General features: G+C 36.0%; 1 long non-coding RNA gene across 1 annotated transcript; it reads right to left on the reverse strand.

Moving 5' to 3' along the window:
• Nucleotides 1-9,915: 9,915 nt before the first annotated feature.
• LOC128031134 (uncharacterized) lies at nt 9,916-14,917 on the reverse strand. The gene is made up of 5 exons (XR_008188047.1): nt 14,684-14,917; nt 13,026-13,184; nt 12,803-12,880; nt 10,394-10,445; nt 9,916-10,314 (listed from the first exon to the last, which is right to left on the reverse strand). It is a non-coding gene; the product is annotated as an uncharacterized LOC128031134 (long non-coding RNA).
• Between the last annotated feature and the right edge of the window lie 1,064 nt (nt 14,918-15,981).

Consider the following 15,981-nt stretch of genomic DNA (forward strand, 5'->3'; position numbering starts at 1 on the left):
GGTCTTTCCTATACAATTTAAAACCATTAATCATAAGCTCAGAATTACTCATAGCCATATCTAAATGTGTTTCTGACAATGCTAAAACTTGAATATTATCTTCAGTGCATATTCTCATCACCTCATGAATTTTGTTCAGTGCAATACGTAAGATGTTAACCCATGCCCATGGTTAAATATACTGCTGGATCTTTAATGTTGTGGGCCTGTTTTCTGCCAGCGATCCTGGACATCTTGTTCAGATACATGGTATCATGGATTCTATCAAATACCAACAGATAAGAAATCTAAACCAGACGGTCTCTGTGACAAATCTTTTAATGGTCCATGGTTGGATCTTCCATCAAGACAACGATCCAAAACAGACTAAAAAAATATATATATATATATGTCACTAAGTACGAAATGAAGCTTCCGCCATTGCCGTCCCAGTTCTCTGACCTGAAACCTATAGAAAATTATATAGGATGAACTGAAGAGAAGAAGCACCAACATAGTGCTGGGAATCTAAAGGATCTAAAGAGATTATGTATGAAGGAATGGTCTCTGGTTTCTTGTCAGGTGCGTTCCAAACTCCTCAGGCATTATAGGAGAAAACTAGGGACGTTGCAATAATTGGGTGCCAATAATTGTGGCCAACGTGAGCTAGAGAAAAACATTTATTTAATAATGAGATAATTCAGATCTATTAAAGGACTGTTAGGCTGCATTAATTAGGCCAACTGGAACCCAGAACACTTCTTATAAAACCGTTTGTACTTGTTACATCGTAAAAAGAATGGTATCTACACTAAGAGTAGTCTGTTTCATTCTTATTCTGAGGGCACTGTAACCACCCAGATCCAGTCCATATCCAGACCAGATGGTGGATCCTCACCTAGAGACAACCTCTACAGACCTGAATGTCAGCAGAGACCATGTCAACTAGATCAGCCCCATAGACAGATCCCCTGTGAAGACCACGTCAATTAGAAAGCCATCGGGACAAGACCACAGGAACCACACAAGTCCTCTGCACAATCTGACCTGTGTTGCAGCCTGGAATTAAACCATACCATTCTGGTTTTGTCTGGCCAGAGGAGAGCTGGCCCCACAACTGAACTGGGTTCTTCCAAGGTCCCTTGCCACTGTTGCCTTTGGCTTGCTTAGCTAGGTATGCTTAATTTCTGGTAATATTGTCAGCTTGACTGCACAGACACTATTGGAAGAGAGCTGAACTGGATGATGACATCACTGAATCACTGACCTGAAAAATGTACCAGGAAGTTGGATTCTCAGAGTTTAATACACTCCCTCTTAAAGTCTATCTACGACAGATCTCTCAAAAGAATACGCAGATCACACACATATTGACTTATGAACAATGCATGTCTTTTCATGATTAAGCTCATTTTCATTAATATATCATGATTTATGATTTGGTAAGTGCAAAGCATTACCTTGCCAGAGCTTTGCTTTGGGAATCCAATGCACCGACCATTCTGAACCAATTAATGGCAGGGTGGGGGTAACTACAACTGTGTTGTACAATACAGCACATCTGTTGGTAATATAGCCACAAATGTATAAAATAAATCAAAGCTGTCCCCTGTTTTGGTGGACATTGATGTCCTTAAGGAAGACTTGTGTAGTGTGAAAAAGACATGTATTTAATTGTATTGAATGTGCACTTATATGTACTTCAAATCTAAAATATATATTTATTTAAAAAAATTTACTTGCAGATAGTTTAATATGAATACAAAACTAATATATAGTTTGTTTTGTAACACACTTAAAGGGTTAGTTCACCCATATATTAAAATTATGTCATTAATGACTTACCCTCATGTCGTTCCAAACCCTTAAGACCTCCGTTCATCTTCGGAACACAGTTTATGATATTTTAAATTTAGTCCGAGAGCTTTCTGTCCCTCAATTTAAAGTGTGTGTATGGCATACTGCTCATGTCCAGAAAGGTAATAAAAACATCATCAAAGTAGGCCATGTGACATCAGAGGGTCCGTTAGAATTTTTTGAAGCATCAAAAATACATTTTGGTCCAGCAAAAACTATGATTTTATTCAGCATTGTCTTCTCTTCCATGTCTGTTGTGACGCGTTCACCGCAGTGTAGTGATATCTGGTTCGCGAACGAATCACACGATGTAACCGGATCTTTTTGAACCAGTTCACCAAATCGAACTGAATCGTTTAAAACGGTTCGTATCTCCAATAAGCATTAATCCACAAATAACTTAAGGTGTTAAATTTTGCTGACACTCCCTCTGAGTTAAAATAACCAAGATCCTGGACGAACTAACGATTGACTCGTTTTCGTACAATTTTCATAGTCATGAAATTAAAGAAAACTCTTTGAATGAGAAGGTGTGTCCAAACTTTTGGTCTGTACTGTATGTAAAATCAAACTTCTCTTTCACAAGGATGTGGCAAATATATAAATCCTTTTTAAATATGGTTGGTTTAGACAGGTTCATTATAGGTTGACAAGTGTTTTCAGGCTTAGTTCACTGTTTCGAATAAAAGTTGAAATCACAATAAGGTGTTGGAGAGTTTTTGTGTCAAAGATAGTTTGAGCTTTTGGTCTCGTTATCAATTCTTTATTAGATGTATAACACCAAACTTGTGATGTAAACCCCCAGTCTTTTGTTATGTAATGAATTGAGTCACCATCATAAATGTTTTATTTAACTTTTAAACAAAACACTGATTTAACCCTGTCATGTTAATTTGACCTTCAAAGTGTATGATATATACAAAATGTGCATCAATATGAATAATAAACCACACATAACTGTTTATTTAATTGCACAACTAACATATCTTGGCCATGTGAGACAAACTCTCTATTTGCAATTAGGTCTTTTTCTTTCACCTTATGTAATGAATGGATATCTAAGGTCTCCAAAGGCCCTGATCCGTAGCAAATTAGCTGGATTCCAGGGTTTTGAATTTCAACTGCAAGAGCAGTTCCAGGTCACTCATGTCACAGGGAGACTCAGAGAACGAGAGTACATGCACGTATGTCATGGCGCCACATCCTCTGCTCGCACCCTGCTGAGACGGAGGCCAGAAATGTCAGGGACCTAAGTGCTGAGGTGCTTTTGTCAGGGGTGACCTCAAGCTCCTGTGTTAAGACTTTTAACTACTGCAAACCAACATTCATACTGAGAGAACAATGAATGTTTGATTTAAGCTGAACCATACACTGAAAACATGATGCCTCAAATGCAAACTTTGAATTTGGCCAAACTCATATGATGTCAAACTCAAAAAAAAAAAAAAAAAAAAAAAAAAATTCAAACCTGACATTGTGCGTTTTACTAGTTTCATGTTTGATTAGAGTTTGACATTCGATTTTCAGTAAAAAAATAAATAAATAAATAAAATTCAGTTTGGTTTTTGCACAAAGAATAAAATTAAATTAATTATAATACATATTTTAGTCAATGGAAGTATGATTATTGTTGTATTTTTATAGTTTTATAAGTATGCATAACTAAAATGATTAATACAAGTAAAAACTGCTAATATAATAATAATAATAATAATAATTATAATTATAATAATAATAGTTTTATTATATATTATATTTGTATGTTACGACAATTACATTTATTATTATTATTATTATTAATTTCATTGTTGTTTGTATTAATAAAAATATTACTAATAACAATAATAAATGATTAAAAAACAACTATATTAATTATATTACATATTATATTGAACAATACATTATATTTTAATAATAACATAATAATAATAACATTATTATTATCTATGTTACTTCTGATAAATATAATTGCAAACAATATATTCTGTAATAAAACTTATTATTGTTCAAAATGCAATTAATTATAATATATAACATAAAACTATTATTATATTTCTATTTTATGCATAGCTATGTTAACTAAAATTGATAATAACAGTAAAAGTTCTTATACAGGAATGATTAAATAAATTGACCATTATATAGTCACAGGGTTCTTTTGCTCAAATGTTGATGATTCAATAAATGGTTCATAATGTTACTTCAGTGGGAATATAATTAGACTAAATAGATAATTACCTTGAAACAGAAATCATATGTTTAGGTGCATTCTGTTGATGTAAAGAGAGGACATCAGAGAGGAGAGATTCCTAATAGGATGTAAGTTTAAATGCCCCGTGACAGAGAGGAAGGGGGATTTATCTGCCCTCAAACAGTTCTGTAATTATATAAGAAATCCTCATAAGCTCACGTGTGGAGTGAACCTACACTGAAATTAAAGGCAATCACAGTAATTGCCTTGCTGTGCTTTTACAGAAAGTACCTTTGGTAAGAACCGAGTACAGATGGAGGGGCCCTCGAGCCCTGGAGATGCCCAGGTGTAGCCCCGGACCCTTTAGAGGAAAAGCCCCTCATCTTTACAGTCATTATGTGAACCTCTGAACCCATGAGAGGTTTCCCTCTGAGACTCCAAAAATCTCAGGGATAAACTGAAGACGTACAGGTTACTGAGTTTAAGAAGTTTAAAAAGTTTTGTCTTCTTTACTACCGTTTAAAATTAATATGGGTTGACAGGGAATTCAGAAATAACATCCGTAAACACACTTGTGTGTCTTATACTTCAAATATTTCTACATTTGTATTCCACAGTTTTCAGCAGTCATTCATGACTCTGATTCTGTATGTGCCAAATCATGAGAGTTTGTTTTACCTTTCCTGCTGAAGCAACAGATGTGGCTTGATGGTTGTGATGTGTGCACTATTCATTTGGCTTTTGAAGATCCAGAGGCAACTGAGAGAGCGAAACATCGGGGGAGTATAATATTGGCTAACATCATTTTTAAAGGAAGTCGACTTCTTCTCCTTTACACTTTGGATGACTGTGTTATAATTCTTTGCTAGGGTTACTTTTGACTGACTTATGCAAGGTCTGGATGTATAATCACACTATGCAAGGTACAGTATTCTAGTTCTTGTGGTCGGCCCACCACAGCACACAGTTTAGCTTTCAGACATTTCTGAGTTATACAACATTCTGTGTGCAAGAAACTTCCCCAAGCTTTTTATCTTCTATTTTCTTGGACAGCCAGAGACCTCAAGTGTTGTTATCTAGTAGCTAGTACAAAGTATAATCCTTAATGCAAATTTATTTCTAGACATTATTGCTTTTTGATTTATTAATATATTTATAACAATTAATCATATTTTTTTTTTATTCATTTTATATTATTTAAATAATTACTATGATTCATATAATTTAAGTGGAATTAATGTTCAGATAATTTATTTAAAAATATATGCAACACTTTATTTTAAGGTGATTTACTGTACACATTTATATGTTATTGTAATAACAGTTAATAACTCATTATTATAAGTAACTAACCCTAAAACAAATATGTAGTTAATCAATATTCCTCAGTAAAATGAAGCAATTGTAACCTCCAATTTTTTTAACTTTATTTTTATAAAAAACATTTTGAGGTTGCTTTTCTGTTGTACTGCATGACGGATAATTTACCAGTTGTCTACATTATAAATTATGCCATATCCTTCATATTTTCGTTTAGCACCACTGAAAACTTATTTAAAAAATGCTTTATTGGCAGCACTTGAGTTACTTTAGTACAAACTGCAGAGCAGTGGGAGATGCAAATTCCTCTCATATCCTGTGTTTAGTCTTACATGTAGAGTCTAAACCAGTCTTGCCCTGACCCTGAACACTCACAGCTCTCATGGGAAAAGCAGATTACACGCTGACTGCATCACAACCCACCTTTAAACATCCACCAGATCTGTAATTACATGACAATTGTTCATTGTTTGTCATCAGTTCAGTGGTAGTTTTACACCAGGCTTTGACCTGCTAGCTTAATCATAGTGAATAGCTTACCTCTTTTTTTCAATTTTTTTTTTTTTAATCCACTGCTTACAAAAAGAAAACAAATCCAAACCTCAGATGGCACAAGGGAGAAGCTGTGTTGCTTTTAATGTTAGACTATGTTTGAGGTTTGGATGAAGCATTTAATTTCAGGAAATGTTGAAATACATGGAGAAATTTGCCCTGATACAATTGTATTTTGATTTGCATCAGAGGCTTTATTGGCGGAATAGAGAACTAACAATTTTATAATTCAACCACAGATGGCAACAGAGAGGCCAAAGTGCCACTGTGCACTGTTATTATGTCTTTGACATTATTTTCAATGCAAATGCACTTACGTCCAATTTCAATATGGTTCATGAAACACATTATTCACAAACGTAAGTGCTATTACAATTAAAATCACTGATTCATTTACAAGTGATGTTAATGTACATGTTTAGTTGATCATTGCAATATTGGTTAATCAAATAATGAACACAATGTTGAAAAATATAGCCTAACAACTAGAAATAATCAAAAAAGTGCATTTTCAAAAGCAGATTAGGTAAAGTATGCCAGATTGTGGTAGTCTGCTGAATCCTCCACAACCTAGCATTCATCTCACAAAATATGGTTTTTCTAAGCAAGACAAAGCATGTCAGAATGGAGAAAATTACTTTTAACTACTTAGAAGAGCATCATTTGAATTTAAAATAGGATAGTATAGAGCCAAATCTTATTTTCATACTCTTAAAATAACATTTGTGAGTGAAAAAAAATGTATGCGCACATGCCATAGATGAATAGGAGAACCATTTTGGGTTCCCAAAAAAGAACGTTTCAGTGAACAGCTCTTAAAAGAAACATTTTTATTTAGTGTGAAGAACATTTTAAAGGTGTCATATGATGTGATTTATTTTTTTATTTTCTCTTTGGAGTGTTACAAGCTCTTGGTGCATAAAGAAGGTCTATAAAGTTCCAAAGAATTTTCAAATCCAAAGAGATATTCTTTATAAAAGTTAAGAGTCAACCACGCCCTCCTAAAATGCCTCATTTAAACACACCCCTACATGTCTACGTCACTGTGTGGGAAGATTTGCATAACACTACCCAAATTACCTTTTACATTGTAACCCTCTACGTCCGCTACATTCTCAAAACTCAGGCAATTTGATAACACAGAATATCCAAATGAACAGCGAGCAGCAGATCCTTTTCCTATTTGGCGCCTAAACTCTGGAATAACCTACCTAACATTGTTCGGGAGGCAGACACTCTCTTGCAGTTTGAATCTAGATTAAAGACCCATCTCTTTAACCTGGCATACACATAACAAACTAATATGCTTTTAACATCCAAATCCGTTAAAGGATTTTTAGGCTGCATTAATTAGGTAAACCGGAACCGGGAACACTTCCCATACCACCCGATGTACTTGCTACATCATTAGAAGAATGGCATCTACGCTAATATTAGTCTGTTTCTCTCTTATTCCGAGGTCACCGTAGCCACCAGATCCAGTCTGTATCCAGATCAGAGGGTCACTGCAGTCACCCGAATCCAGTACGTATCCAGACCAGATGATGGAACAGCACCTAGAGAGGACCTCTACAGCCCTGAGAGACACCGGAAACCAGGACAACTAGAGCCCCATATACAGATCCCCTGTAAAGACCTTGTCTCAGATGACCACCAGGACAAGACCACAGGAAATAGATGATTCTTCTGCACAATCTGACTTTACTGCAGCCTGGAATTGAACTACTGGTTTCGTCTGGTCAGAGAAGAACTGGTCCCCCGACTGAGCCTGGTTTCTCCCAAGGTTTTTTTTCTCCATTCTGTCACCAATGGAGTTTCAGTTCCTTGCCGCTGTCGCCTCTGGCTTGCTTAGTTGGGGTCACTTCATCTACTGCGATATCGTTGACTTGATTGCAAATAAATGCACAGACACTATTTAAACTGAACAGAGATGACATCACTGAATTCAATGATGAACTGCCTCTGTCATTTTGCATTATTGACACACTGTTTTCCTAATGAATGTTGTTTAGTTGTTTTGAAGCAATGTATTTTGTTTAAAGCGCTATATAAATATGTCAAGGTGACTTGACTTGACTGAGGAAATACATCAACTTCGCGCTGTGAATCTCTAGATCGGCTTTCACCATGGACAAATCCACCGGCTGTTCCTCACTCAAGCCTGCTGTGTGTGACTGTTACGGAAGTATATTCGGAGTGCCAACATTAGTGACAGTAGTGGTAGTGTGGAGGGGTGGTGAGAATCTGATTCAGAGAGTCTACAATCTCCTGGAATGGGTCGGAAGAGCTCATGTTGTCATCAGACTTCCTGTAGGTGGCCCAGTCTTCTGTAACGGAAGTCTACTAGGAACATAGAGATAAAGGTGAGAAAGTGTTCATTGACAACAATAGTGAGCTCAGCAGGAAATCAGGTGGGAATACTAGATGATAATTCTGGATTCGAGAGGATGAGGAGTATACTCAAAGTCTCTATCTTACAGAACCAGGAGATTGGGAAGGAGCTGATGACCAGAGGCACGGAGACAATGAGGGGAACAACCAGCTGGCTGTACATTATCCCTTACTGGTCATATAGTCCTTTATGTATTAACAAGACCGGATGCTGTAGTGAGGTGCTAAGTATGCTTATAAAGCCAGTGATGATGAGGGTGAAGATAGATGGCAGGTGTGTGTGATTAATACTCAGGTGAGGTAGTGCGCTGGGTTTGACTGGTGAGGAGACCTGGCTGATTAGTGACAGTGACATTGTGTGATTCAGGAAAAGACAAAAACACGGTTTGGGAAAATAGATTCATGATGTACTCGCTCATTATATATTTTTTACATTTTCGACACAAAACAACACTGGCACAACCCTGTGCTGATTGGACCAGTAGAGCCGGGAGCGGTGGATTTTTGCAGTATCTTATATTTTTTAAGGCATGTTTAAACTTCACGGAGTCAGTGAGTGGATGTTATTCATTTTATGTTGTTGGCGTGATCTTATGAGGACGCTGCTAATAAAGTTGCATAAGAATACACAGTGGATTCATGTTTCTTACTATATTTACAATATATCACAGTTTTTATGCCAGTTGTATCATTTTATTTTGTTGTATTTATCCGTCACACCTTAAAGCCCGGTCCGTGAAAATATTATCTGACATTAAACCGGTCCTTGGCGCTAAAAAGGTTGGTGACCGCTAGTGTAGAGTAGTGCTTATTGTTTGTCATTTCTCCAATCACAAGTGCAGACATGGTTTTACGTTTACACAGCGCGAAACTCAATGGTCTTGCTGGGGGAAGGCATCACAGTATGTTAAGTGGCGTAACATTTCCATCACACACTTGAGGTATTCACCCAACCACAATGCATTTGGATAGCTGGCCAATCAGTATACACCTTTTTCTTTATAGAATGATGAGCTTTGTAAAAATCAATGCATTTCAGAGAGGTGGAGCATAGAAGTGCAATGATGTACAATATGTGGAAAATAATGTGTTTTTTGAATCACATAAATACATTGCATTACATCAAATACACAACATATTGTTCTTTTTAGCAATGTCAAATGATCCCTTTAATGATATAAAGAACCTTTTTCCCCATACGGAAATGTAATATATGTACACATATGAAATATACATATATTAAATATATCCACATAGAAAGGGAAAACATATATGTACATATATATCTGCCCATATATAAAACCTATTAGAAAATGGAACAATTTCATATATTGACATATAAAACTAGCCCATATATTTTATGTATGTATAAAAGTGTTTTTTTTATATATGTCACATATATAATTTTCAATATACATGACATATATTTCTTTGTATATATGTTCAATATACAAACTAAACATATATGCATAGCATATTGCTTACATATATGTGACATATATATGTCCCTTATATATGTTTTTATATAGTCTTACTTTAACACAATATTTTCTATTTAAAGTTTCTCCCTTCAACAAAGCATTTTTTTGTGTGATTTGTCTTGTAATGAGACAAAAGACAAGATGTCACAAATGATCAAAGTGTATTTGTTAAACAAGCAATAAATAATTACACACAGTAAAATACAGTTTAAACCACATTACAAAATTACACAAAATAGCAAATAAAATTCTAATTGGCATTCATGGGTAACCAATCAAACCTTATTCCAGGAACAGGAACTGGCTCCCGAAATAACTTCTTCAGTATTCCAAATGTGTACCTGAGTTCAGGAGGGTTGCTCAAGTTCAGTCCATAAATCAGTCCCAGAAACATGGTTTTGCAGACTGTAAACTGCTATAGGTCCTGAAGAACTTTATCCTTTAAAACGCCAACATCTGCTGGATTGTCTTCAATGATGCAGCTTCAAATAGATTCCCACGAGTCTTCTGGATCACCTCCTGATTGCTGGCAACCTCTGTATCCTAGAAGTATTTAAAAGGATGGAGAACTCAAATTCTTGTGTATTAACTTTAACAAATCATTTATTAACCTTGAACTCACCATATACTCCATACTGCTAGGGTCTTCATTTGGATACTTCAATTTCATTAGTCTGAAGATGAAAACATCTAAAATTACATGAAAAAAAGTCAGTCATTCATCTTCTTATGGGAAATCCAGGCAAGCAGTCAAGATGGGATTCTAACAAACATTACAGTGGAAAATGGTACACACATCTGGACCCTGTACGGTAAGCAACAGAACTGGAATGTTCCCAGACCCAGAAACATAGTAAGGACATCAGTAAAACAGTCCATGTGACACCAGTGGTTCAACCATAATTTTACAAAGTAAACAAAAATACTTTTTTGTGCAAACAAAACCAAAACAGCGACTTTATTCAACAATTATTTTCCAAATCGCATCTTCCAGCATTATCAACAGCACGTAAATAAATCATGCGCATGGTGCTGCTGACCTACAACACGCATGCGCTGAGCCTTGATTACACGCAGAGGAAAGCAATGTTCATGCCTCTTGTTACTCTCCATAATGGCAGAATATGTGATTTGGAGAAGAGTTGTTGAATAAAGTCGATATTTTTGTTTTCTTTGCACAAAATGTATTTTTGTACCTTTGTAAAATTGTGGCTGAAGCATTGATGTCACATGAACTGTTTTACTGATGTCCTTACTATGACTCTGGGAACATTTCTGTTGCATTGCAGCCTTTATGGAGGTTCAGAAATCTCTCGTATTTTCATAAAAATATTAGGGATGCACCAATTGACCGGCCATAAATCGGAAACCGGACGGCTTTAAAGGGACAATAAGTAACTTTTTAGGTATTTTATTATCTAAAATCAATATTTTTATTCATAAATATGCCTTCAATGGTGTACAAATACCTATGCCAGTGTTTAAACTAATCCTCGTAAATGAAGAATTTATTATCTTTATATACAAGGGACGGGTAGGTCGACGGAGGCTTCCATGTAGTTCCGCCATCTTGCAAAACTATAATAGCAGAGAGGGACAAAAAGTACTAAGCCAACGCGTTTCCACAACGCGTTTTCGGTCAGAGCCAGAAACGCAGGTGCAGATCAGTGAGAGGCGCTTGAAACTGCACCGGCAAGTTTAAAAGTCTGGATTGCATTTTTTTTAGTATGGACCATACATATGCCGCGCCACAGGAGAAGAAAACATCATCGCCAAAACAGTCAAAAATAGAACGTAAAAGGAAACGTGACCATAGATTACAGAAAACAAGAGTTAATGTCGGGAAGCTTTTTCTAGGTGGAAAGAGCTAATGCTGGATAAAGATTTCAAAAGAGACGATGAAGTGGCCTGTTTTCTTCTCGACAGGTAAGTCAGTGTTTGATGATGATATCTAACAATGCACATAATTCAGAAAATATAACGAATAAAGAAGACATAACTACTAATTACAATATTTCATGTTTTCCACAGTCAGTAATTCATACTGTAACATTCGTTTGTTAGTTGTCATGTTGCAGTTTGTTTGAAATAACACACCTGTTCACCTGAAGGAAAACTCGACGAAGTGCTATTAGAAGACATCCTGTCAAAGCTTTTTGGTACATATCGCCTACCGTAGATGCAACGTGCATTTGAAAAATTGAGGCGCTGGAGAGCAAAATTAGTTTGAATGCAAAATACAATTTCACCACTAGATGGGAGTAATTCCTACTTACAGTCCCTTTAAATATGCGATTGGTAATCGGCCGGTCTTTGGAATTTTTTCCGGCCGATTTTTCCGGAAGTGCGCCCGCGTGCTCCGACTACATTACTTCTGTGTGAAAGCAAACACATCCCGGGATTGATTCCAGCATTGAACTCGGGTCGGGGACGTAGTAACATTGCTGGGTTCAATCCCGGGACCAGCGCTGTGTGAACAAAAGCCAGATCTAATGCCGTGTCTAAGTGATGACGCACGTTATCGCGCGACTCTTTTAGCGGCTGTTTTGAAGGAAGATCAACGTTCACTGAAAAAAAAAAAAAGATTGAGATCGTTCGCCAGATTCAGTGAAAGTATGACCTGCCTAATGTTTTCGACTCGTACATTACACGTCACACCCTGATGTCACGTGTCGTTACGGGACCTGTATTTGCCGGAATCGCAGTGTGAAAGGGGCTTTATTGAGCTTTTCCTGAATATTGGACTGTAGACTGTGGACTGTCCTTCCTTCATGTTTGTTGCTTAAAGATTAAAAAAAAAAAATCGTCCAGTTTGCTTGTAAAAAAATCGGTATCGGCTATGAAAAATCATGATCGGGGCATCCCTAAAAAATATAATAATTTGTGCTCTGAAGATGAATGATGGTCTTACGGGTTTGAAACGACATGAGGGTGAGTAATGACATGTTTATTTTTGGGTGATCTAGCCATTTAAACACACCTGAACCAGCTAATCAAGGTTCTTGGGAATTTGAAAACAAAAAAGTCTTACCTGAAGTTCCAGGCAGGTGTGTTAGAGCTGAACTCCACAGAACACTGGCTTTCCTAGAGCAGGTCTGGACACCCCTGCCTTGCATCAAAATAAATCTATCAGTTTATAGTAATACCACATATTTTGTATTTATTGTATTAATAAACCTTATCCTATTATATCTGTCTTTTTTTGTCAATTTCCAGTAACCAGTGAGAGAATAATGTTGTAAGGTTGTTCTTACATGTGTAGTGGGCACCAAGAGGGTTTCATTATTTGTCCAAGGACTCTTCTTCATTATGCAAACATCTTCATAAGTTTTGCAGTCCGGATCCAGTTTGGCAAAGATTGTTGATTCTGATCGGCCTATGGTAATTCTTTATGTCTCAAATTCTGCACAAATCTGTAAACACATGAAGTGCAATGTGTTAAAAAAAAAAAAAATTGAACAGCAAAAACCAATTCAATTATCAAAATATTAAATGATTTATTTGTGTGAGTGATGACTAGTGTCATGTTTACCATTCCAAAAAGGAGGACCTGATTACATATCTGGAGCATATGTATAATGTGAACAGCTCAGAGTAGTGTCCGGTTTAAAGTCATTGTATGACCACACCGCCATGCTCATAAACAAAGCTTCAAATACTTTCACTGTGCTGAGCCAGGGCTCTCAAAACTCGGTCAACATCTCATGGTTAGACATTTATTGATTATTTATCTTTTTCAATTAGTTAAAATATACATATTATAACAAATAAAGGTAATTACTTCCACTTTTGAAAGTCATCATGTATTATTAATACAATTAATTTAAACAAATATATTTGGCACACAAAATGAGATGAGAGAAACTCCTATTCGCCATTTGATTAGTTATATGAGGAAGTAGCTGAATGACAAATCATTCTGTCTCTTAACATCTCTTATTGTAAGCCATATGTATAATATAAAGTAAAGGTAAGTGATAGGACGTTTTATTTTTGGATAAACATTTTATTAATAAATACAATCTCTCTTAAAATACCTTATTGGGTTATGAGAAGCAAAACAGTTTGGTTTGATCTAGCGCAGAACTAAAACTTTAATGAAATATTTCCCCCACTTATAAAATGATTTTATTATTAGCTAGCTCCACACTGGAGAGCTGCTTTATAACTGGAAATCAAGTTATAATTCTAGCGACACTGACTCTGTATTTTCATGTTTAATATTGAAAAGCTATAGATTGCATAAAGGACTGTTATACAAATAAACGTGACTGGACTTTTCCTTACTGGAGTGCCTGGAGAATCTCAGAGTTTGTGCAAACATCCACATCGCTGTGTTCTTAAGAGCTTTTACATCGCGGTCAGCTTTTTGTTGAGTTCATGCAGTTATTGAGAGGAAGGCGTGCAGTATATATTTACATATTCATCCAAGGTTCGGATCGGGTCGGTTTCCTCAAACTGAAGTGCTATCTTCTTCTTTTGAATTGAATCAGAAGAGTGTATTACAATCTTGCGCTACAGCACCACACTGGTCAAATTTCTGGCTTTCAAAAACACTGGCTTTCAAATTAGGCAGATACGAGATCAAACCACTAATGCTACTCAAAAACACTTGCCGACAATTTTTCTTTTTATCGTCGACGTTGTCGATAATGTCGAGTAATTGTTTCAGCCCTAGTGTGTGTGTGTGTATATTTATATATATATATATATATATATATATATACTAAAGTAAATACATTACAGAGAGTCGTGCGCTTTCACATCTCCCAACTGCTCAAAATCATCTATTAACGGTGCAATAAACCAATTACACAATACTAGATTGCAAAACAAAAGCACCCCAAAACAGAAACTCTAAGATAAATTAAAGACTTTGACTTAACACAAGAAAAACTTTAGATTGTCTTACCTGACTGGTACCACCTCTTGCTCCCCTCTGCACCGTCATCAAATGCGTTGGAAATCGTCACTTCCGGGTTTTTTTGAATTACGAACTTAAACCCTTTACGTTAGTTTAACGATTGATAATTAAGTAAGGTTTAAAATTAAACAGTTTAAGTTGATTAAACACAATACAATTGTGTTTTGGTGGAAAACTAAATATATTTGTGTTGTTTTAACAAAACGTGTAAAACGAACAGTACCACAAATCCATTTTTTTGAGTGCAACTGTATATTATTCTGTATGCATCTGCATATGTAGTGCATGTATGTACTTTCTTACATATAGATATTGATATATGGCTATTGATGAAAAAAATAAAATGTATGTTTTCAAATAGAATTTGTGTAGTATTTATTTTTGTATGAGCTGGTTAAGAAGAGGTAAAATAATACATTTTATAAAAGATTCGAAAATGGGATAGAAATGAAATGTGGATGTTACATTTCCGTATGGGTCCACCATAAAGAATCTCATGTACAATGGAAATGTTCCAAGGATGTTGCAGGTTCTTCCTGGAACCATAGATGCCAATTAAATTTGAAGAGTGAAACAAGACCAAAGTTTAAGTCCCAACTTCCAGCTACGTGTTCTAATGCACAGATCTTCTCCAGCACAAGGAAAAGGTTATTCTGCAGCAGCTGGCACAATAATCAAGGACACATGCGATGCTTTTTAAATGGAGCCAGTTAAATGTGCTTCTGGCACTGATGGCCTGATACAGTAACAATCTAGCAGCTGATAAGTCAATAGCAACAATAAAACATGATCTGCATTTGCATGCTTTATAATATGACCCCCACCCCACCTTTTCTTTCACCCCCCCCCCCCCCCTTTTCTTCTTGTAAATAGAAACCGCATGTGTGAACATTTCAGAGAGAATGTTTGCTTCCAAGTCGCTCTTTTTGTTTATTTTCCTAGAGTGTGTGTAAGTGAGAGTGGCTGTGATACTATTGGCTGCCATAACGCTATAAAAGAGGTAAAACTACTGGGATGCAACATGTGGCATGAGTAGCTCAATCATTCTTTATTTTACAGCAGCTATAGAGCAGGAAATTAATTCTTACGGCCTGAGTGAGTAAAATGGGCTGGCCTGCGTAGAGATCTGGAAATTCGATTATTCATAAAATTTCTACCTCACTTGTGCAACAATTTTTCTTGTCAGCTTCGAAAGAACAAATGCAAACTACAGGGTTGATTTCATGATATTTGGCGGCTGTAACTGTAATGATATGAAAGTGAAGGCAGGAGGACTTCAAAGGTTC

This window comes from Carassius gibelio, chromosome A16 (genome assembly GCF_023724105.1).
Source record: "Carassius gibelio isolate Cgi1373 ecotype wild population from Czech Republic chromosome A16, carGib1.2-hapl.c, whole genome shotgun sequence".
NCBI classification, from domain to species: domain Eukaryota; kingdom Metazoa; phylum Chordata; class Actinopteri; order Cypriniformes; family Cyprinidae; genus Carassius; species Carassius gibelio.